General features: G+C 39.4%; 1 long non-coding RNA gene across 1 annotated transcript; it reads left to right on the top strand.

Moving 5' to 3' along the window:
* The first annotated feature begins 12,096 nt into the window (after nucleotides 1–12,096).
* On the top strand, nucleotides 12,097–19,066 carry LOC110475177 (uncharacterized). The gene is made up of 6 exons (XR_014949403.1): nucleotides 12,097–12,337; nucleotides 12,818–12,943; nucleotides 14,801–14,848; nucleotides 15,727–15,784; nucleotides 16,590–16,709; nucleotides 17,428–19,066. It is a non-coding gene; the product is annotated as an uncharacterized LOC110475177 (long non-coding RNA).
* The last annotated feature ends 4,820 nt before the right edge of the window (nucleotides 19,067–23,886 follow it).

Genomic DNA, 23,886 nt, shown 5'->3' with positions numbered 1-23,886 from the left:
TTGATGCTGATATAAACTGAGTGTAAAATTATTTCTGCAAGTTTGAGGTGCCATAAGCAAAGCCAGGAAGTTCAGCTGAGAATCAGACTCCTGATTTGAGAAAGTGGGACTTGGCTGAGTTACCAGGGGTCTGCTTTCACTTTAGCAGCTATGCTGGCTCTTTCATGAATAATAGAAGGAATTTTAAACCCCTTTTCTTGCAGCCCGACAAGCTAAGTTCACAGAAGATGATTTCTAGTATTTAAAGTCCCTAGTGTAAGATTTTTTGCACAAATCCTCAGGGACCTTATGCATGTCACATTCAGCAGCAGTAAGGACAATTTTTTCAGTTTATTGGATTTGATCTCCCACTACTTTATAGTTCTGTTTGTCATGGTAAAAGCTATAGCTTACAGTTTGTCAGATTTACACCCTATTTAATTATGTAGTCAGGTGTATGTTCTATTCTCATCAAGTATCAGTAACTGTTTTGAAACATTTGTGGCTGTGCCATAAAAGAAGTTAAAGCTGCAATATTCCATGCTGCTAATGGAATGGACTAGATTTCATGTTCTGTTTTCACACAGTTTCTTTAGTCCTAAGTCTAATTGGGTGGCAGCTAAACTCAGACACTGGAAAAACATTCCAGTATGGTTTAACATAAATAGATTTTACCTCTTCTCCTTCTCCCTATAAATAATAACCTTAACTGTTGTTTTTGGAGATTTTTTCCTACATAGAAAAGAGTCATTTTAGACCTTTTCTGGGGAGAGAAATTCCTGATATCTTTATTTTCCTTCCCTCCCTCTAGTCTTTAAAGCTCAAGAGAGACAAAAAGGAATATGGCCTCTCTACACCTGCCCTGGAAGTGAAAGTAGCTTCCACCTTCTGCCTAAGGAGTTTTAAACTGGACCCTTCTCCCACCCCTGCCTGAAGCTTCTCCTTTAGCCACTGACATCCCAGTTACTCTCAGCCAGCACAAATTTCTCCAGCTGACACTGGTTTGTTCTGTAACACAAGTGTTCACAGGAAACATAAACTAGAATCCTCTGCAACTTGTAATTTTAACTGACTTCTCAAGTGAATATCCTGCTCGCTGGAGTAAATTATGCAGCACAAAGCAGTTCTGGCTGGGGACTGTGCAGGGTACAAATTTCAGCCTCCTGTTGAAAAGCAAAGCCCTTTCATTGGGTATAAAATGCCTTCATCCCCTTAGATTAATGCTATCATTCTACTGTCTTTGGGGGGAAAATACTCATTTTAGGCAAGCTTCATCTCTCTGCAGCTCTACATTCTGTACATAATCCATTAGAAAAACACAATTAAAAAATATAGCAGACTAGATGAAAGGATTGCTCTCTGCTCTCCTTTCCAATGCAAGACTGCAGGGTATAGGGGTTTTCCTGGAAACTGAATATATGAGTTTAATGTACTGAGGGAAAAGAAGGACTGTAATTGATACTTTCTGTATTTTTCTACTGAATTCAATGTGCTAATGCATTATCTGATCCATTCCAAACACATCAGGGTTGTAGCTCATGTGCCAGTCAGCTGTGTGATACATGTGCAATTTGCCCATAGTTTCCCAGATAGATTAGATCCACTGCCCAAGAGCAAAAGCCTAGGGACAAGATTTTCACTTGCACAGCCATATGATCTTTACATGTCTGTTGAGTATTGGACTGAGATTTCTGGAACTAACTCCATCAGGGGTACAACCTTGTATATAGACCCAGGGGAAAAGACAAAGTCTGGAAAACTCCCAAATACTCCCAGATAAAACTCCTAAATAGAAAATAAATCACAAAAAAAAAAAAAAAAAAAAAAAAAAAAAAAAAGAGAGAGAACAAAAATACCCCAAACCCCAAAACACAAGAAAAAAAATCAGATCTGCTGACCTTGTTGTTTAAGAAAATTTGCACCTAGAAGACTGACTTCAAGTCCAATAGCTACATCCTGAACCTCTGCATTTCCTAAATTACTTGTCTCAGGTCTGTGACTCCAGCTAATGAATGTGGCATGAAAGGTGGAGATGATAGAAGGAATAAAAACTGAAAAAAACCTCTATGTATCATTGAAATGGGGTTGCTGTTCCATTTGAAGAAAAGTTTGAAAGTATAATTTTGGATAGAGTTTAACAATGAAGGGGAAAAACACCTCTTTAGTGAACTAAAATTCTATGGTTTTGTAAGAACTCTTATTCATGCCTAACAAGACTGAATGAAGAGAATCAGAAAAGAACTGGAGAACCATAAAAGTAGGAATACTTAAAATAATTTAATTTATTTCCAGCATATGCAGCCTTCCATATTTCAAACATATCACACATTTTATTCTTCCATTAGAGAGCAACTGAATTGATACGTTCTGTTCTGTTCATTTCTGGAACTGTAGTTATTTGGAACTAACACTTTTTAACTGTATGACAACCTCTAAATGAGATCAAAAATAAATCAAATTTTGTAGGGTTGCCTTGGACACCGACAGAGGCTGGATAATTAAGTGAAACTTAGTGAATAACAGGTAGGAGATAACATACTCAAAGATTTTTTTATCCTTTTTTAATGTTATGGAAACTTCCCTATCTGACCATGCAGGTTCCACTCTGGCAGTCACACCCACAACACTTGAGCCAGGTGACACTGAAAAGGGACACTGAACAAAGGAACCTCTGGGCTTTTATACCCTCACAGTCTAAGTGTGCAAAAGTTTGGAAGTTCCTTTCAGTGTCCCTCTGTCCCCCTGCCCCCAGGCTGGCAGTTCACAGCCTCTTCTCTCAGGCCCCCACCCAGAGCCTGACTTGCAGCTATCCCAACCACCTGCACAGAACATGTTCCTTTACAGTTCTCCCTTTATTCTAACTGAGCACACCTGCTAACATATTAAGAGGGAAAACAGAAGCTTTTCAAGGCATTTGACCTCTTCCCTTACATACATTATTACAAATCACTATTCCAGAATGAAGGATAACAAGATTGTCATGGGGTGGAAATTATTATCAATGTAAAATCACAAAGGATTCTCAAATCATTAACTATGAACCAATTGATCATTCACTACTTATACTGGGTTATGCATTCAAATCCATCCAACACGCTGGCCTTAGCTGGGATATAAGTTCCTGATAGGTGCCTCCTAAAGAGCCTTTTGTTCCCAAAAACTATTAATCAATTATATTCACTCTAAAATGAGCACCTCTGTTTGATTCACTTGACTCTGGAACCATGTATCTAGGTATAAATTCCTTTAGCAAGGCTCCTATGTCAGCCCTCCTTGTTAGAAAGGCTTCAGTCAGTCTGACAGCTGCTCTGCTATCACCAGTAAATGTTTGTACCCAGCCGTATGTGGGTCTGCAGAGTTTGTGAACAGTTGCTGAAAAGGGAAGTAGTCCACAGCCATCCACCTAACTCTGAGATCAGTCTGATATTTGGGAACTTCTGGTATGTTAGGCAACAACTAAAATGTCACCTTTTTGGTGGCATAAACTGTTAAGTACTCCATGGCAGAATTGGCTTTCCCCCAATCATTCATATTCCATGACTATGTTGAGTCGCCTCCCACTTCTCCCACTGTCTCTTTACCTCTGCTGAGCAGCCCTTCTCACACAGAGTCTTAAGGTCTGCCAAACTTCATCTTTTACTGTGGCCAGCCCTCGAGGCCACAGCAACACTCTAATTTGTCAGGGTCTCTCTGACTCGTTCCCCTCACCCCAGATGTGCTGCACACCTCAGATATTCATTCTGCACTCACCTTTGCTGAGAGTGCTTGCACCTCTGCTACCTGCCTTGGCTCACCACAGAATTAAATCAGACCAAACCAGTTCAGACCAGTTCAGACCAGTTCAAACTGATTCCAACCAGCTACAAATGGTTCAAAGTGGTTCCAGCCAGCAGATCAGCTTGAGCTGGGTGTCTCTGGAGGGAGACCCAGGACAAAGAAATCCCTGGGAAATCATATCCTGACAACTTTGCACCTGCCCCTCACACACTCTTCATGTGTCTTGGCACAGTGGTAATTTTTGGCCTCAGGTCTTCTAACATTGGGCTTTTTCTCTGTGTCCAGGCAGGCTGGCCATTAATTGTAACTGATTAATTATCTTGTCAAGTTGAAGCTTCTGCTGACAACTGTATCCTCCTTATATTCTGCTTTGTGGTTGCAATTCACTTGCCTGCTGGCAGAGCACGGGAAAATAAAGGAGCCCTAGACTTAGGATGAACGTTACCTAGCAACAACAAAAACACCAGAGTGTTATCAATATTCTTCTCATACTAAAGACAAAACAGCTACTAGAAAAACTACTGAGAAAATTATTCTGTCTAAAACCATGTCTAGGTCTAAGGTCTCAGCTTGCAGCCTGAGGTTTCCGCAAACATACTATATTCTATATCACACAGTATTATAACTATGTAACTCGTTCAACTTAAAACTGATTTATTCTAAACAACTGATTTCTCTCAGCAATATAATGAGATAGTCCTGGGGATCCAAATTCTCTGGTAAAATCATGTAACTTCTTAGTTCTCTCTGCATTAAAATTATGTATCTCCATCTTCTGCTATTCCTCTAGTTTTCCTGTAACATATTAGGATATAACTTTTTAAAAAACTAAAGCATAATAGGATTGCTGCTCCAGAATGTAACCTGGTGTATTTCACTTCCTTTTATTCCTGCAAGAACAGCAGGAGAGGTGAAGGGAGGAAGAGATCAGATGGGGTAAAATAAGAAGACTTGTGTTAAAATTAACCCTTTTTCTTCAAATTCCACACTTTCCAGGGCACACAGCTGAATATTATGTCTAGAGGTAAGTATGCTAGGGAGCCTAAGAAGATTCCTGCAAAGAATACATTGAATGTTTCAGAGACCACAAGGAGCTTTACTTAAATCACTTGTCAGAGACACACATCTGCAGATGTGACTGTTGAATTTTCCCCTTAGAATGCGGTATTTATTCATGACACATGCTAGGTGGGTGCTGACTCTAATATTTCCCTCCAATGATGTGTTGCTTCTATAATTAGAGCTCTTCTTTTGATGCCTTCAAGCCTAACTTTCTTTGGTATCTTGTGTTTGTTTTTGTTAGGTTTCCATGGAAATCCTGGACTTGTAATTGATTTCTTTGAAGTTCAGTAGCTCTGTAAGTGGATGTGAAGCATTCTAGTTAGGATAGCTTCCACTACTCTATACAATGCTACCCTCTAGTTCTTTTACAGTACAATAGCACCTTCCTTTAAATCTTTCTGTAGGTATAACAGACTAAAAACCTCTAATACATTTGGAACAACCTTTTTTTTCATGCATATTTTGACTGTTGGCTCAAAGGAGAAAAAAAAAATCACCCTACTTTGGTACACCGACTCTTGGAAGAATTGGGGCTTTCCAAAAGGGCTTGTCATCAAAATTAGAACAAGTGTTGTTAAAAGTATTTGTGGGAAGATGACATTTGCTGCTTGTATTTTGCTGCTGTAAGCCGTGTGGGGTAAAACAGTTAACACTGTTCAAATTCAACCCTGGTATTTTGGCTGCTGAGCTGACCTGGCTATGTTGCCTTCTGCCTGGTAAGCCCTCAGCTCTCAGATCTAAATCAGGAATAGCAAAAGGAACTGAAACAATCCACAGACAAAGACACCTTTTTATCCAGTTACAAAGTGTTTAACTTGAAAATACAGTACACTGTTGGCCTAATTAACTACCCATATGGGAGTGAGTTGTTAAGGCAGTGATCTTCAGCTGTGAGACTGGACCAATAACTAGGCATTTTAGCATATTACATAGTTTTGCCTTTTGTACTTCAGATATTGAAAGCTGTGACTGAAATCACCCTATACCCTTGGCCAAGATTCCCTAAAAACAAGCTTGTCACCAATTTTTTACCTGTTTGTTTGACTGCTCTGGGCATACCAACATGGTGCACATGCTGAGTGACATGTAAGTACCCCTTCATCAGAAAATGCTTGTTCCTTTGTAGATCAGAAAACAGAATGACTGGAGAGAATGTCAGATAAAATATCTGTGCTTTTTCAAGTTTCAAAAATAACACTGGAGTTCATATGGGATTTCTACAGTTTCTTACATATACCTTCATTCCACAGCCTGGGACCTTCTTTGTTGCCATAAAAGCATTTAAAATGTAGTGGTCATCCTTACCACAAGCATTGAAGACATTTCATCACAACAATGGTGAAACACAGTCTTACTACCTTTCACATGACAGAAGTTACCTGGACTATTAATTACTTGCAGAAATGAAGTGGAATTAAACAGAAATCTGTTATTTAATTTTTGAGAACATCTGCATAATGTTAATAATTGAGATTTCAAATTTTTAAAGCTTGGGAAAAGTCTAATTCTGTGATCTGAAATGCCATTGTTTGATAGTTGAGTCAGTTTAAATAGCAATGCTTACTACTTTTTTCTTCTTTATATGCTTCTATGTTAATCACAACATTCCCCAAAACCAAAGCAGTTTGTGGCATTTTTCATTATAGAAGCACAAAAGAATTTAACTGTGTAATGAAATGCATTAATAATAATGTCACTGAAATAATTAATAACAGCATGCAGGTAATCCTCTAAAGATGTAAAATTTGGTTCAAAAGCTTATCTGAAGCTTATGCAATCTATGTTAATCTCCTGAAACATACAGCATTTTATAGAAATATGTTCAGGTGGATCCTATATCCAGCTGCCCAGAAAGACAAAAAGATACATTTTCTCAATGGAATTTCAGTGTTCAGGCTCCAGAGCCATCAGGAGCTTTAAGCTACAGAACACTGCAAAACTAGCATGAGTGAAATGAATAAAGGGGGAGCATAAAAAAAAAGAGCTTTAAATTCAGGTGAGAGTTTGGTGCACATTGGTGTTCTCCGTTCTAAGTGAGAATTAATCTAGTACTTGGTAATGAATTTTTAGAATGAATGGACTGTCTCAGATGTCCATTTTGATAATTTATCAAAAATTACAGTCTGTTTTTTTCTTCTCATTTTTTTATTCCTAATGCTCAGAAATCTGGCCTTATTGAAGCTAAAGCATGTAAAAAATAGGACTGCTTTGGATTAATCCATTCTTGATTGTCATTTTGGCATGAGAGGATTGTACAGGAAAGCAGCAATCAGCTCACAAAAAGAAAGATTTCACTTAAATTACAAACAAATGGCCAAAAAAGAAGAGAAAGTTTTGGAATTTGGAATTGGGCACATAGAATGGACATCTGGTAAGCTGAAAACCTTGTTTATCTGATGTCTTTATATGCCTCTTGTCTTTTGACAGACAGCAGTGCAAGAGCTAATGATGGCAGGGTCACCAGCAGGAGCTGCAATGTGTCTTGGGTTTGACTTTCCAAAATTTCCAGGATGACCAAAGTTCAAAAATGTGTAAGTAGGAATCTCAAAAGGTTGGTCTGAGAGGTCTGTTGGTGTGATTTCAGATTTATCTGACAAGTCATTATTTTGAATGAATGCTGCCTCATTTTTCCACAAAGTCAATACAAAACAGCACCTCCTGAAACAGGAAAAAGAGAAACTGGACTCCCAAGCAAAACTTGTGTCTTTCAGTTACTGATACCTGACTTGGTGAGTGAAGACAGATCTTAATGTCTTTTTATAGGGAAGTAATTTTTGTCTAGTGTACCAAAGGATTAAGTGATATGTCTGCAAAGCTGACAGTTTTTTTAAATCTATCTGCCAACCCAAGGAGGAGTAGAAGAGTGAGGAAGATGATGGAGTATGGTCTCTGGACAGCATGGGCAGCCTAATGGCTCCTCCTCCCTGGAAGAGGACGCTCTCTCATTTCATTTTATGCCTTGCTCTCAATTCCATTTTACGTCTTGAGATTTTTGGTAGCACTCCTGTGACATTTTTTCTTCTGCATCTGATGTTCTCTTCACACTTACTATAAACTGATCTCTTCATTCTGCATTAGTGAATTAAAGCAGTCTAATTTTCAAACAATTTTTTGCAATCTTACATGATACAAATCAGCTTGGGAAAAACTCTGGCAAGGGATATGGATGAACAGTAGCCAGAGCAAGGAGAACAAAAGAGGAGGGGAGGAGCAGTGAGCCGTCAAATGGCTCCCCATTGCCTTGTGTCCTTTCATTAGGCCAGGAATAATTTTTAGGAAACTCTTTTTGAAATTATTTGTAAGATTCAGACATCAGTGGCTTTTGCAGCAAAAGCAGCTCAAGAACCCTTGTGATCTGCAAAAGGATGCACATTTCTCCTTCCCAGTAATTCTCCTCACCAGTAATCCAGCTCCTCAGCTCAGCTTGCATGGGGTTCCTCCTTTTTCTCTGAAAAGGAGCACTTTCTATTGAGAAATGCTGAGTCTGGCAGCCAGTAGGGTGAACCTCAGGGAAAGTGTGGGGACAGAAAGGCAAAATGCTCTGTGGCAATAAGGGGAAAAGTGTGAGAAGCATCCCTGTGGGCCCCAAGAGAAGGAGGGGGAGGTGAAAGGGAGGTGACCCAGGTCCCAGAGCAGGGGTTATCCAGCAGCTCCTCCAGAGACCATGGCAGAACAGGAATCTCGCTGCATCCACATTGGAACAGGGGAGAAGTGTGAAGGGGAAGGAGTGGCAGAGAGCAGCTGCCATGGACTGACCACAGCCCCCATTCCCCATTCTCCCAACAGCACTCACAGGGAGACAGTCTGAGGAATCAGCAATGAAGGAGTGAAGGTGAGGCTGGGACAAAGCAGTGGAGGAGTTTTAATTTTTGACTTTGTTTCTCACCATCCAAATCTATTATTAGATCAGCAAATTATTTTTCCTCAAGCCAAGTCTGCTTTGTCTATGACAGTGATCTCCCTGCCTTCACCTTGACCCATGAGCTTGTCAGTCTTATTTCCCCTTGCCTCATCCTGCTGAGGACTGAGGTGAGAAAGTGGCTGGGTTGGCATCTGGCATCTGGCCAAGGTCAACCCACCACCACCAGGGAAATAATTTGTAAGTCTAATTATATTAAAGGATAGTGCTTAGCTATAGGAAAGAGCTGGAACAATTTGCAGGTGTGAGGAAGAGCACCAAGCATCACCATCACAAGCTCCAAGGCCAACTTGCAGAGCCCAGGGAAAGCAGCAATATGAAATAGTGGGTGTAGCATAGTCCTGCTCTCACAAACTTCTGCATTTGGATTGTAAATAGATGTCTTTGGTGTTCAGACACTGAACTTTCTCCCACAGCCCTAAAACATTTACCTGACAGGCCATGGCAGAGCCTGAGGATGCTTTTCCTTGTCTGAGTGCCCTGCTTTATGAAACAACAACCACACATGACAATACTTCCAACATTTGTTGGGTAATTGTTTTTTATGCTCTTCCTCATGAGTGCTTTTCATAGCTCTGCTTTCTCGTACATCTAATGGACTCCTACACTGTTTGTTGACCCCATAACCCTAACAACTTCTGAAAATCATTAGATTTTAAAGGAAAATACATAAAGTAGAAAATAATGGACCTTTTTGTTACAGGATTCGTGTTTCTAAAGATGCTGAATGTCCCTTGGAGCTAAAGAACATTCCATCGTCACCTATAGTATCACATAGATTAACACACATAAAAAATTACATCTTACTGTAGCAATCCATCTGTTAAAATATAATTTGTACAGTCAGTAGCATTTTCTTCAGTACCTGTTAAAGATTGGGGTTTTTTTTAGCTAATGGTTTTATGTTAAAATTTATTGAGAATTGAGGCAGTGTATCTTGTTACCTCAATTCTTCTCAACTGAAGTAGTGTTTTCAGAGACAAACAAAAACCCATGAATTATCCAGTCTGACTCACAAATGTGCTTTGACAGTATGTCTTTGCAAAGCAGTCTACCTTTTGAAAAAGCTTTTTGTCTTGGCTTAAATCTTTATTTGGACAAAAAAGAAAACAAAACCAAAAAAACAAATGGCAATAATAAAGTACTAATTGATAGTTCAGAGCCTCAGGACAAAATCTAAGTAGTAGATAATTTGCTAGGTAAGCATGTAAGAACAGAAGACCAAGGCTAACATCTATGGAAGGAGTTAAATTACTTCAAAGAATGTTAAACCTCTACCAGCAAAGTAGACAGAACACCCTGGCTGTGCAGGCTGGTCATGAGTGATGATCCCTGAAGCTCTAGTGAAGTCAACAGTTCGGGAGCTGATGTCAGTGGATTAAATTCCAGTCACATCCTGAGGAGTGATTGAGAAATTGTCTGAGACTACTTATTGCACTAAAATATGTTGATGTTGTGTTCTTTGGCGGGAGAGAAACTAATTAGAGAGTTCCAAAGCACCAGGAGCATCATCTTTCCCAGTCCCATGGCAGAATTTTAATACTCGTGCCAGTGGCAAAAACCTGATTTCCTGCAGACAGATGGAGCTGGGAGTTGCCAAACCCTTTAAGACCTCCAAAGAAAGTGCAATACAGCCTCTCTCTAGTCTTCTCTTGTTCTCTTTGCTTTCTGTTGTTTACTTTGCTAATTTGCCTGAAGCTGTTTGTTCTGGTTGGTTTGCATTTGCTTTAGAGGATGTTGCTTAACAGAGATTGTATCTTGTGTTTGCTTTTAAAATTCAAACACCATATTAAAAGCTGTCTGCAGTTTACAGTCTGAGAAAGACAATCCACCCTGAAGAAAAAAACCCCCTTTGATTATGCTGGAAATAAAATGAAACAACTTGCAGAGTTTAACGTTGACAGGTGAGCTCCAGTTATGCTGAATATTTGTCTGAGGTCTCTCTAAGCAGTATTCACGTAGGGATGGCAAAGGGAACACGGTATTTCTATTTCCATTGTTTCAGGAGCTGAGGGGGTGAATCTTGCTCATCATCCAGGGATGGAGCTGCTCCTTGCTCCTGCTGTTCCAGAGCTTTTAGGAGCACAAAATCATTTTACGTGAACTTGAGGCCCTTTTGGCTTCTTTAAACTTCCTACGAGAACAGAAGAGGCAGGCGGCGGGCCCTCCTTCAGTGCTACATGGATAAAAGTAAATCGCTCCATTCGACGGCTTTGCCAGCACGGACACTTATCACACACAGAATGCAGAAAACCTGGCATCTCTAAAAGCAATAATATTCCCTAGACCGGTACTTTAAATAAAACTATTATCCTGAGGGAGAACAACTCGCGGCGGGCAGGGCCTGAGGGGCCGGGGCCCGGCGGGGCCGCCAGGGGGCGCTGTGCGCCCGCGCGGGAAACCGGGATGGAGCCGGGCGGGAAACCGGGAATGGATCCGGGCGGGAAACCGGGATGGAGCCGGGCGGGAAACCGGGAATGGATCCGGGCGGGAAACCGGGATGGAGCCGGGCGGGAATCCGGGATGGAGCCGGGCGGGAAACCGGGAATGGATCCGGGCGGGAAACCGGGATGGATCCGGGCGGGAATCCGGGATGGATCCGGGCGGGAAACCGGGATGGAGCCGGGAGGGAATACCGGGAATGGATCCGGGCGGGAATCCGGGATGGAGCCGGGCGGGAATACCGGGAATGGATCCGGGCGGGAATCCGGGATGGAGCCGGGCGGGAATACCGGGAATGGATCCGGGCGGGAAACCGGGATGGATCCGGGCGGGAAACCGGGAATGGATCCGGGCGGGAAACCGGGATGGAGCCGGGCGGGAAACCCGGGAATGGAGCCGGGCGAGAAACCGGGATGGAGCCGGGCGGGAAACCGGGAATGGATCCGGGCGGGAAACCGGGATGGAGCCGGGCGGGAATCCGGGATGGAGCCGGGCGGGAAACCGGGAATGGATCCGGGCGGGAAACCGGGATGGATCCGGGCGGGAATCCGGGATGGATCCAGGCGGGAAACCGGGATGGAGCCGGGCGGGAAACCGGGATGGAGCCGGGAGGGAATACCGGGAATGGATCCGGGCGGGAATCCGGGATGGAGCCGGGCGGGAATACCGGGAATGGATCCGGGCGGGAATCCGGGATGGATCCGGGCGGGAAACCGGGATGGAGCCGGGCGGGAATCCGGGATGGAGCCGGGCGGGAATACCGGGATGGAGCCGGGCGGGAATCCGGGATGGAGCCGGGCGGGAATCCGGGATGGAGCCGGGCGGGAATACCGGGATGGAGCCGGGCGGGAATCCGGGATGGAGCCGGGCGGGAATCCGGGATGGAGCCGGGCGGGAAACCCGGGAATGGAGCCGGGCGGGAATACCGGGAATGGAGCCGGGCGGGAAACCGGGATGGAGCCGGGCGGGAATACCGGGAGGGATCCCGGTGGTAATCCCGAGAGGAATCCGGGCGGGAATATCGGAAGAGATCCGGGTGGGAATCCCGGGAGGGATCCCGGCGGGAATCCTGGGATGGACCAGGGCAGGAAACCCAGGATGGATCTCGGGTGGGAATCCTAGGATGGATCTCGGGTGGAAATCCCAGGATGGATCCCGGTGAGAATCCTGGGATGGATCTGGGCAGGAATCCAGGGGTAGATCCTGGCAGGAATAGCGGGGCGCATCCGGGCGGGAGAGAGTAGGAATCTCGGGATGGATCCACCCTCTGGAGCCTTCCTTGGGTGCTGTTTGTAACACCCACCTAATTAGGAAAGTGTGTGGAATTCCTCCTTTAGTTTCCATTGAAGCTGTACTGTGCTTCCTTCTCTTCAGGCTGGGAAGTAAGCCTTTAACTGGCAGATCACTTATTGATTACTCTTACAAATCCAGCATATATATATATATATATATATATATATATATATATATATATATATACATATATATACATATATATACATATATATACATATATATACATATATATATACATAGATACATACCTATACACACACACACACACACACACATATATATATGTATGTATGTGAGTGTGTATACATGGTTTATATATCTGTCCTTTATCTCCTTCTGCAGACGTGCCTATATGAATCAAAGGAATATTGCTATATGTAATTATAAGCACACACACAACTGTGTATTTTACCATGAAATAAATGGTGAATGAAAGGTGAAGCAGCTTTTGTCTTCTGAAGAACGTAGGTAAACATCATTCTTTCTGTATCTCAGTTCAGTGTTGGAGTGAAGCTGACTTAGCACAGACCAGCTGCCCACAATGAAAAACCTGCTCAGTTGGTGTGGGTTGTGTTAGCCAAAACTGGGAGCTAGAATTGAAGCACAGTGGTTGGGTATACAGTTTTATTCTGTTCAAACTTTCATCTCCCAATAATCTTGTCCAGCTAAGCAGTACAAGAATGGTATTTCTTGCATAAGGAATAATGCTACTGCTGAGAGGGTACCAGAAGTAATAAGAGTAATAAATAATGGTTTGATGGAGGTTTGTTTGTTTGCTTAGTGGTGTTGATTTGATTCTTTGGTTTTCACCTTCCTGATAAAGATTAGTAAATATGTTTCCCTCATTATGTAAAGACTACTTATCTGATTTGTCTTGATTTAATATTGCTTTTTTTATTTTTTAAGAGAGAGTTATGAAGACTCCTTTATGAACTACTTGTACTGGATATTTTTTTTTAAGAGATACAGATTAGTTAGGTTTGTTATCTAATTTAATACCTCCCAAATGAATTGGGTGGATATCATAGCAAGTAATGCAGATGGGAAAATGGATTGGCCCACAGGTCAACTAAAAAGAAAAGGTAATGAGAGATTAATATAATCTGAGGTATTGTATGAGTGGGTTGTGGGGATAGAAAACACCACCCAGAAACGCATCTAGAAAACTGCTCTTCAAAAGGTACTTTGTTCCTACTTAAGACAAAGTTTAATGCATTAACAAGACACTTGAAAATATTTCTAAGAAATCAGATATAAAAGCTAAAAATATATTATGTTTTCAGTAGCAAACAGAAAGGGCATTATTCATCATTGATAATAAGATGAGTTTTCCTACAAAGGGTAGATGATGCACAGCACAGATTTTTTTATGTTTGCTTTTAAATATTAAGATAAAGTTTATTGTGTGTGAGAAACAGTAAAGTTCCTGAAAATAGAAATTTTATTCCCTATCTCTCTCATCCCTTGGCTCCTAACATCAATGTAATGTAAAAAAAAAGAAAAAACTGCACTTTTTGTCATTCTTCTTTTCTCACCTGTACCTCTGTTACACTTAGTTAGAATTTACAGAAATCCCATCCAGAAAGAAGCTCTAAAAGTAAATAATTTATATAATGGAATTTTGATGATAAAAAGTGATGATCTATATTATATCATTTTTATCAAGGAACTTTTAAACTTTAAATTCCATGGTATTACACCCCTCTTGAAAGGCAGAAAGGAGGCTTTGAGTTCAGAAAAGTCTCAATGAGTGAACTACTATACTGCTACTACTACTACTACCACATGGAAACCAGTTACTGACTGAAATGATATCCAGAAATCACCTGAGGGGCAGTTGCAAAGTTCTGCAGAATACCTGTGGTATTCTTATCATGTTCTGGTATTGAAAAATGCTGGGAAAAAACAACATTGATTGCATGAAATATGAATTTGGGGTTATTGAATAGTCTGTCATATCAGCTTTGTGCTGTAGTTTGATCAGCATAAAGCAAGGAAGTCTTGCAGAATATCATGGAGATATGATAAGGACTGTAAATTTAGATTTACATCCTTATTTTTAAAATGAAAGTGTATAGCATCCCCTATGTGCTCTTATATATGTGTTTTATAGAACATAGTTTGGTGTTTCAACCCTTTTGGTGCCTATCTTTTAGCCATGATGTATTTTTGTATAAAATGATATTTGGCAAATCATTTTTGCACAGAAAAAATAAAATCTGATTGTATGATGAGGAAGCTGTCCTGAGTTGAATCCTATAAATGGTTTCAACAGGCTTGCCTAATTTCAGCTCCATCTCAATTTATCTTTTTCATTTTTCTCAGCAAACTTCTTTCAACCTTTAGTTTGAAGAAGCACCTTTGAATGACAAGGTGAGAAGTCTGTCAAACGGTGGGAAATAATTGTGAATATATATATTTTTAACAAGGGCTGAAGACTATTCTGGAAAAAATGGTGTTCAAAGGCTGGTTATATTATACCTTTGTAATACTTTTGGAGAGGTCATACTGTTGGATGAAATGTCTTGCTGAAAAAATCTTAGCTATTTTCCATCTTCATTCCTTTAATGGGAAAAAAAATAAAGTGAGAAAATTGCATGTCTCTGTTAAACAGAAGGAAGGGTTATCCCAGAATTTTGCATTTTTCATCTCATCATGTGAGCACCTTGTTTAGTGCAGGAATAAACAGAGTCACGTTAAATTTGTTGTGAGCTTGAACCTCTGACAGTGCTCATTTTATCAACAAAGACAAATGAAGGAGCAGAAATTGTACTATGGCCTCTACTATTTCATCATTGTCAACCTTAAATACAATCATTCACTGCTGATAGATTTTTCTCCTTCCTTCTCCCACTAATCCTAAACTGTCAGAATCCCTCTTGATATGGTCCAGACCCCCAGTAGCAGTGATTAAAATAGAAGGAATTAAATTACCTTTTTCAATCTCTCTCAATAAATATCATATTTTCAGAGAAGGAGCTCTGAAATATCCTCTTTCTTGTTGCAGATGCTATTTCATTAGAAAGAGATGAAAGTAAATAGTAGAGTGGTTTGACATTAAGGTTGTTTGGAAACCAGTGATTATTGGCATCACACATGCTCTTGAAAGACTGAATACTGAAAAAAGAGGAAACTCTATCAGTGGAAGTTGGTTTTTTGCAGAGAGGTCCACAAAAAATATCCTGTAGAAAGATAGACACACTTAGATAGTGCCAGGTTCTGATTCATGTTACTGATAACTGCATTGACAGATTGATCTAATGACCCCAAGGAACTACCTAAGGTGCAGAACAGCTCCTTACCATAAAGGTAAAAAAAAATTATTTTTTTTTCAATTTTTCCTGTGAAATAATTATTTGGACTAATTTTTAAAAGTTAATTATTTTCTAAAGGGAAAAACTGATTGACTTTGGATAAATAATCTTGTGGATAAAAAGTTCACAGTTTGCCAGATGAAAATATGCCAGTTCAAAATTGCATGATCCAAACAGGTGTTACATATTGGTATTTAGTTACATAGGTCACTAAATACTCTTTAGTTACATAGGTCAGGTCACATTCAGGATGAGACACATTAAATTAGACAAATCAGATTTCAAAAGTATTTGTTTATCCTACCCTTGCAAAACAGGACATGAGTACCCATCAGACTACTCATGTCTTGTATGAAATAAGGAAGACAGAATCCAAGGATAACGATGTATTTAAACAAAAAAGAACTTAGAGAAATGTAATATATGAAAAGCACAATAAAATTAGTTTGAAAGTTTGCAACCTTTGCAGATGTAAAGGAAGGATAAAATTATCATCTATGGGCTTTCTTATGATTTATGAGCATCATAAAATGATCATCTAAGACTGCATAAGATACTATCACAAATTCTGACTAAACAATATAGAAGCATGATGTACAATCTAATTAGTCATTTTAAAAAACATTTAGATTATTTTTTTCTTTGGAAGCTAAAGAGTATGATAGTAAAAGAAGTACCCACAAATTATGTTTTATTCATATTCTATTTAACTAAGTTAAAAAAATACCTGTAGCTCTTTTTGGTCTTAATTTTTTATGAAGCTTTATATTTATAAAACTTAAAATGTTGTTTCATGCCAGACTCCAGAAATAAGATCAAGAACAGACAGGAGCACAAGAGTCCTGCCAAGCTTTGCTGAACCTGTTTCAAGGAAGACAAGAACTGAAGTTACTGAAACTTTGCTGTAAGCATTTCTAGAGGTAAAGCAAATTAGTGGTGACATTCACCTGCCAGCCTGGAAGGCTCATAAGGCTGCACACCTCATAAATCCTTTTAAAGCTCTGGTTTGGGGGTTTAAGTGGAACTTAAGTGATGCATAGGCCAAGAACAGGGGTGTGAATTTTGCTTTAATGACTTGCATGTCAATAGGGTTAGGCTGGTATGAGAAGAGTAAAGAATAGCTCAGAAGACCTGTGCCACTGCAGCTATGTTATTTAACAGTGTTATTTTGCTGAGCACCTATATTAAAAAATAGATTTCCCCTCCACAGGATATACAAAAATATCTAAAGGGTACTTATAACATCAGAAGACTCTTCAGATTTTGGATTTTATTATTAACTCAGAGCATAAATTGACTTTGAGTGTGAATAAAATTTCCATTTTCAATAGCCTTTATGGATTTTCATAATTTAAAAATTAGTGTTCTTACATACTTCCTGCAGGTTAGTGCAACCTTTTTTTAAACCTCCAGAACAGCAGCAGCCTCACTTCAGAAAGCTGGATCCTCAGCTCTGAAATTATTTAATAACAGAATTTTATTGCACATTTTGCACATTTTGACACCAGCCTAGGATTTCCAGGGTGCAATAAAAGGGATTAAAAAGGTTTATATAGTTTTATTATATATATATATATACATTTATATATATATATATATATATATATTTTTTTTTTTTTTTTTTTTTTTTTTTTTTAGTCTATAGAAGAGAAGACTGAGAGGGGATCTCATCAATGCATATAAATGTCTCAAAGGTGCTTGTCAAGAGCGTGGTCCCAGACTCTTTTTAGCGGTGCCCAAAAACAGGATGAGGGACAATGGCATGAAATAAAACACAAGAAGTTCTACCACAACAAGAGGAAGAACTTTTTGACATAGAGGGTGGCAGAGCTCTGGAAGAGGCAGCCCAGGGAGGTCATGGATTTTCCCTCTCTGGGGACATTCAAACCCACCTGGACACATTCTTCTGTCACCTGCTCTGAGTGACCCTGCCTTGTCAGAGGGGTTGGACCAGATGATCTCCAGAGACTCCTCTCAACCCTATAAATTCCATGATTAATGCAGAGCAATGTTGTTAAAGAAACAGAAGTAGAAACAGGAGGTACCTTAGGTCACAGAAACAATTAAAACAGGTAAATTTACTAGACCCCAAGCCCCAGCCTGATATTTAATTATGGCTGAGAATTTTGTCTCATGCTATGCTGGTCATTACTACAATGGGAAAATATTCTCTTAATCTTTCTGAGGCAAGCCTTGGGGAATAAGGGATGAAAGGCTGAGTGTCAAACTGAATCAGGAATCAAAGATACTGCTTCTTCTGAAAAGAATAATGAAGTGTTTCAAGATGCAAGTTTTCAGGTTTTGTTGAAATGTAAAGAAACAGAACTGTCTTTTCTCATCTGGGATGGGCTGCTTAAAGTCAAGGGTTGTTTTTAGTCCCCATTTTTATTAATCCAGGGATTTCTATAAAAATATATTTAATTCTGTTGAATCATTATCCAGATGGAACTACCAGTATGGTACATGAAACAGTTTAGCTAATTGAAATATTCTGAAAATAAGGATGGATTGTTTTATATGCTAACTCTCCCTCACAGTTATCTCTGTGGACTTAGTTAAGCAGTACAAGAAAAGGAGAGACAGTGCACATTTTGATCCATGTCATGTGAAGAGGGAGATTTCTCCAAACCTTTTGTGTTTGATCAGTCTGTCATCACCCCAGGTAAGCCAAGCTCCTTGTGCCCAACCAGCCTGTCATCATCCCCTTTTGGGGACACTTCAGTGAGCAGCCCCCTGAATAGGAGAGTAGTTTGACTGACTTGTTCAGAGACACACACAGAATAGAAAAGATCTCCCCTCCCTGGGTCTCCATGCTTTCATTTGAGTTTTTTCCCCCTGCCAACAACTGCTAACTCCCTTGAAGGACTCACACTGATGGCTCATGGAATGCTCATTATTAATAACACTGTGACAGTTTGAGAATTGCTGGTGGCAGTATCTGATTGCAAAAATGTATTCAAAGCAATACACAGCTTTGAATAGCTCTCATCCCTAACAAAAGCTCACTCCAGGTAATCATTCAGTGCTCCTAGAGGATGGTTCTTACCCAGCAGGCAGCCCTGTGAGGGAGAAGACAAATTCAGCTCGATTCCAGAAGTTATGATGGAGTCTAGTCTGACTTCCACCCACTCCTAACTCACTTTTATTCTGTTTCTTTTTGATCACATGCAGCTTGAGTGACTCTAGTCACACATAATGCTCAGTGAGGTGTGGTTGTACGGTGAAGGCAGGTAACTTTGGGATGGAGATGTGCATCAGTGGTGCTTTTATCTCCCTTGGTTCACAGCTGCTCTGTGGCTTATGAGCTAAAAGGTAGCATGGAGTTCACATCTCTGCAAGGATTTCAACAGAGCCTGGCCATGGTGTCTCCACTCTGCTCCACCCCTCAGCATGTATTGTGTGGGGGAAGTTGGGCATGTTGGCCACTTTCCATCCAGGGAGTAGCAGCCAAATTTCACTCTAAAACTTCTGTACTGTTATAACTGTGTCTATAACTTTCCATTTTTGGTTCATTTTACCCCCAGCTTTTTTTTATCCACAATCCATTTAAGGTATTTGTTTATGATAAAAACAAAAGCAAATGAGGGGTAAGAACTTTTCTGAATGAGTAGGTTTCAAAAGAATTGTTTAAAACTATTGCCTTTGGATCATTAAAATTCACTAGAGATAGCTAGAGATAATTAACACTGATAATTCCTTTTGCATGTTTGTACAGCAGAAGGCAGGAAGAGATCAGAGTTTGGAGTGATCCATTCACTCATGGTGTTATGCCCAGTTAGGAAGGTTGTTTGGATGCAAATTCATGGAGAGTAACTGGAGGAGGAAAGTAGTTGACAGAATTACAAGATACTCATCCTTCTGTCTGTTGCAAAGGGGACAAATGAGTTGCTGAACATGTAAAAAAATTTGTAATGAGAGAGAAGAAAAGAGAAGTTAGAGGTATTACAGCACTTGAGAATAGAAATGTTGTTTTCCTTCATTGGGAAAAATACACCCTATCACAGCTTTATGTGCATTGCACATCATATACAACATCACAATAAATATGTCCAACAGAGCCTGACTTCAAAATATTACACATCAACTGAAAAAATTGCAGAATAAATGGGTTTTCCTTAAATGACTGTGTTGTTTAACAGTTTTCCTCTCTACAAATGTGATTTATAAGATTTTTTTATATACATTAGTCTTGTTACCTGTAAAATTGATGTGTGTCCTATGATGCTATAAATGGATAAAGAAAGGGAGTTTTGTAGCACAGATATTGTGAGGAGAAAACATGACAAAGAGATGAAGTGTCAGAAAAATCCAATTTTGATTTAGAGAGATCAGTCTGACTTTATATTGCAGATGGGGAACTAGAAAGTGTTCTGGGAATGTGAGATGCTTCTGAACTACAAATTTACATCCATGTTTTATAACCCATAAATTTATAAGGATTTTGACATGCCAATGTTCGATAAGTGAGATAGATTTTCTTTGGATTGTTGGGTGGGGAGTAGAAAATTTCATCAAAACTGTACTTTTGCACAGTAAAAATGGGAATGATGTTGTATTGTGTCAGGAATAAACAAAATCCACTTGGCTGTGAGCTTTCATAAATATTCTGATCTTATTCCTGCCCATCCATATCACATTGCCTTTGATTCTGCTTACATGTTTGGTTTTTTTTCTTCCCCCAAGGGAAGAAAAAAGGAGGCTGCAATGTTCATGCCTATTGATCTCCTTGCTGGATCACTCCAGAGAAATTTTCTATATGTAGCTCTGCTGGATGCTAAGCATCCTTGCCAACCCTAAACACCTACAAAAGGTGGTGCTAGGACACTGAAACCCTACAACACATTAAATAAAAGTCACTAGAATTTGGGCTAAATAAGCCAGAGAATGCCTATAGAGTGTAACTGAGTGTGCCACAAAGACAGTGCTGCCTTACAAGCAGGTGAAAACACGCTGAAATGGAACAGAAAACTACCTTAAAACTGCCTTTTAAGGAAAGATAACCTAGAGCTTGGATGTTTCCACCCCTGCTTAGCCGTTGAAATATAAAAATATAAGACACTATTGATTTTGAGTGGCATGGTTGTTGAAGTTTTTGGAGTTGTTGTTTGGTTGTTGGGGGTTTTGTTTGTTTTTCTTTTTTTGAGGGAAAGCAGATTTTTGAAAAAGAATGTATTGTCTTAAACTCTTGTCTCCAAGTGTACTTAACTTTTTTAAATCTTTTTTTTTTTTTTTGTAGTATATTCTGGGTAAAGACATGAAGCCAGTATTTCCTAAGTTATTTCAATAGAGTGAGTACTCTAGAAATAAGTGTAAAAAAAGAAGTTATTTCCCATTTCACTGCTGTCTCTGAGTTTGAGTTGTGCATATCACAGGGTTCAAAGGTACAAGAAGAAACCTTGCTCAAATCTCTTTTCCTTATCTCTGAAACCCTTCTCCTCTGGAGCCCATGAACGCAACCACTGTAACTTAGATCAGGAAAATTATTCCACAAAAAAGATTTTCATCCAAGTAATTTATTATTTTCCCTCATGTCCCATCAACAATTTCACTCTGGATGAAAAGATGAACACATTTTCTTCAATCCTGAGTAAAAGAAAACTGTATGCCATCGTTTGAATGTGACAGAGTTTTTGTTGAAGAGGGCTTCATGCAAAAGACAATGCATAAAGCAGAAAATAATTATACTTGTAGTTGCACATGAAGAGAGTCCAGTTAATAGTTAATGACAATATTGCACATTTCTTTGTTCTTTTTGTGTCAAGTGCTGCAAAACTAATTACAAATGCTGTAATAATGTTATAGCTTGTGTGCCATTTGTGCCTTATGGTTTTCAAGGAGTTAGACAGTGCAAGAGGGTTGAACAGCAAATAGGTTGTCTTATCAAAAGAAAGCAAATATCTGCATGATAGTATTTTCATTGTGTCTTTTTTTCTGAAAGAAACTGCTTGAGTACACATTAAAAACAACAGTTAAATGAGAGCTATGGAATGTTACCACATTCTGTTATTGTCTAAGAAGAAAATAATACATTAAATGTAATTGATTGCTGCTAAAAAGTCTGTTTTCCTATGAACAAATGCCTGAAAATAAGTTGACTTTTCCCTCACACAAGACTCAGGTGGTCTCACAATTTTTCTTGCATTCCAAATACTGGAGTAGTTCTCCAAATGGCATAAATCCTCCTAGGTCCCTGGCTGTCAGCAGATCTACAACTGTGGATAGCAGCTGGGATAGACTTTCCCCTGTAGAAGTCAGAGGAATTCACACCTCCCCACTCATTCTCAGTCACTAATAGCTGATTAATCTAGTTAAAATTTTCCCACATTATTTTTTTTTAATATCCAGCATTAAGGAACATTAAAAGAGTTTAAAGAAGAAAAAGTGTAATGGAAAGATAATGGAATCTAATGGAAAAGAACACTTTTCTCTCCACTGAGATAGTATTTGGTGTGCAGAAATATGCTTGTCTTCTTGGAGAGGATCTTCAGGGATTTTTTTGATTAGGTGGTGCACAGGTTATCTTCACCTCCCAGTCATAAACAGCAAGGAGAAAAGGAAGGGTGGAGGTGGAAGAGAGGGGAAAGGTGACTTGAGAGACAAGGCATGAGAGAAGGGTCATGAAGCAGACTTGAGGGATTAGTCAGGGAAGGAGATTTAATGGTGAAGGAGGAAGAGAGGTGTCACAATAGGAGGCAGAAACAGAATTGTGAGATGTACTGCAGTGTTATAAAGGGGAATGGAAGTAAGAAGAAGAGGCTCTAGAAGGTATGGATGGAGCAAAGTCAGAAGGATTTCTGGATAGATGGTAGTAGCTTAAGGGGAGGGATCAAAAAATGTTTTTCAAAGAACAGATAGTTAAGAAAAAATATTGCCTTTATTTGCACATTTATGCAATTTATGCAATAACATTTTCAGATGCCATTTTCCTTTCCATCTGCATTTTTTTAATTCCACTGAGGAACATTTGAATTTCATGTCCTTGACATTCTGGTTTCTGTGTTTACAGAAGACGGAAAGTAACATTGTTTGGACTGCTATTATTTCTTGAACATTACAACAAAGAAAAGTTAACTTCACTGTGAAACTTTTCAAAGTGACACAGTTTAGCACATTCCTTTCTAATATTTGTTATTCCTAATGATTCCTATTATGTGGGGCTATTTGTGCCTGCTTTATTTATTGTACTAGGAAATATTTCAGCTTTAAAGAGACCAGCACTTCATTCAGCTGACTCTGGGTTTTACCTAATGATCCAATAAGTTGGTGTGTGTTTGATGGGTACATATTGTGTTTCAGGTCTCAGTGGGAAGTTGCCAAGACTTTTATTGAGTGGTAATATTTTCTTCTTGCTGGTTTTGGATTTCTCTGAGGATCAGCAGTTAACACAGTGTTTTCTCCTATAATTAGATTAAAGTGCCAGTGATTTGTTTTTCCTTCATTCAATTTTTTTAATTAGGTCATTCCTTAAAAGGTTATCTTAATATAGTAAATGTACTACCTCTATGAATGAGGCAAGCTGAATGATGCATGGGTTTTTGCTTTTAGGGCTCTATACAAAAGACTTTTAGAAAATTCTCATTCTGGCAGAATAACGATAAACTGCAAGTTACAGACTTTTCCTTGCAAGTGCTAAGCTTGCTTGTAAGCAGTACCAAAAAATCACAGATATAGAAAGAAAATCCCTAATCTTTTGAGCTCAGAGGCTGATCTCTAGCAGCCTTTTTCCTGTTTTGGTGAGCAATTTTATGTTGGCTTATGTTAGTTAAGGATCTACCCTAGGAGGCTGTGCAAGTAACCATTTCAGATTTAGTTTTCACTGTTGTTACTTCAATCTGTGAACTCCAGTCATAAATAGCAAGAAAATTTTGGTTGGTATATTTTTGTACTCTAGTAATGGATTTTGAATTATTTGGTTAGGTGGTTGTGACTCAGTGGGGTTTATTGAAAAATTAGTCAGTGAAAGCTTGAAAAACTTTTAGGCTTAGACTAGGCTGCAATTTGTTATTGGTTTGGTTGTTTGCAGATCCACTTCAATTCTCAAGTTTTCTCTCTCTAACAATTTAAAGAAATAACTGCAGATTGAGAAAATAAACACTC

This window comes from Lonchura striata, chromosome 1 (assembly GCF_050655825.1).
Source record: "Lonchura striata isolate lonStrDom1 chromosome 1, ASM5065582v1, whole genome shotgun sequence".
Lineage (NCBI taxonomy): Eukaryota > Metazoa > Chordata > Aves > Passeriformes > Estrildidae > Lonchura > Lonchura striata.
Note: the sequence above shows the minus strand (reverse complement) of the source record. Positions and strands in the feature narration are given on the sequence as shown.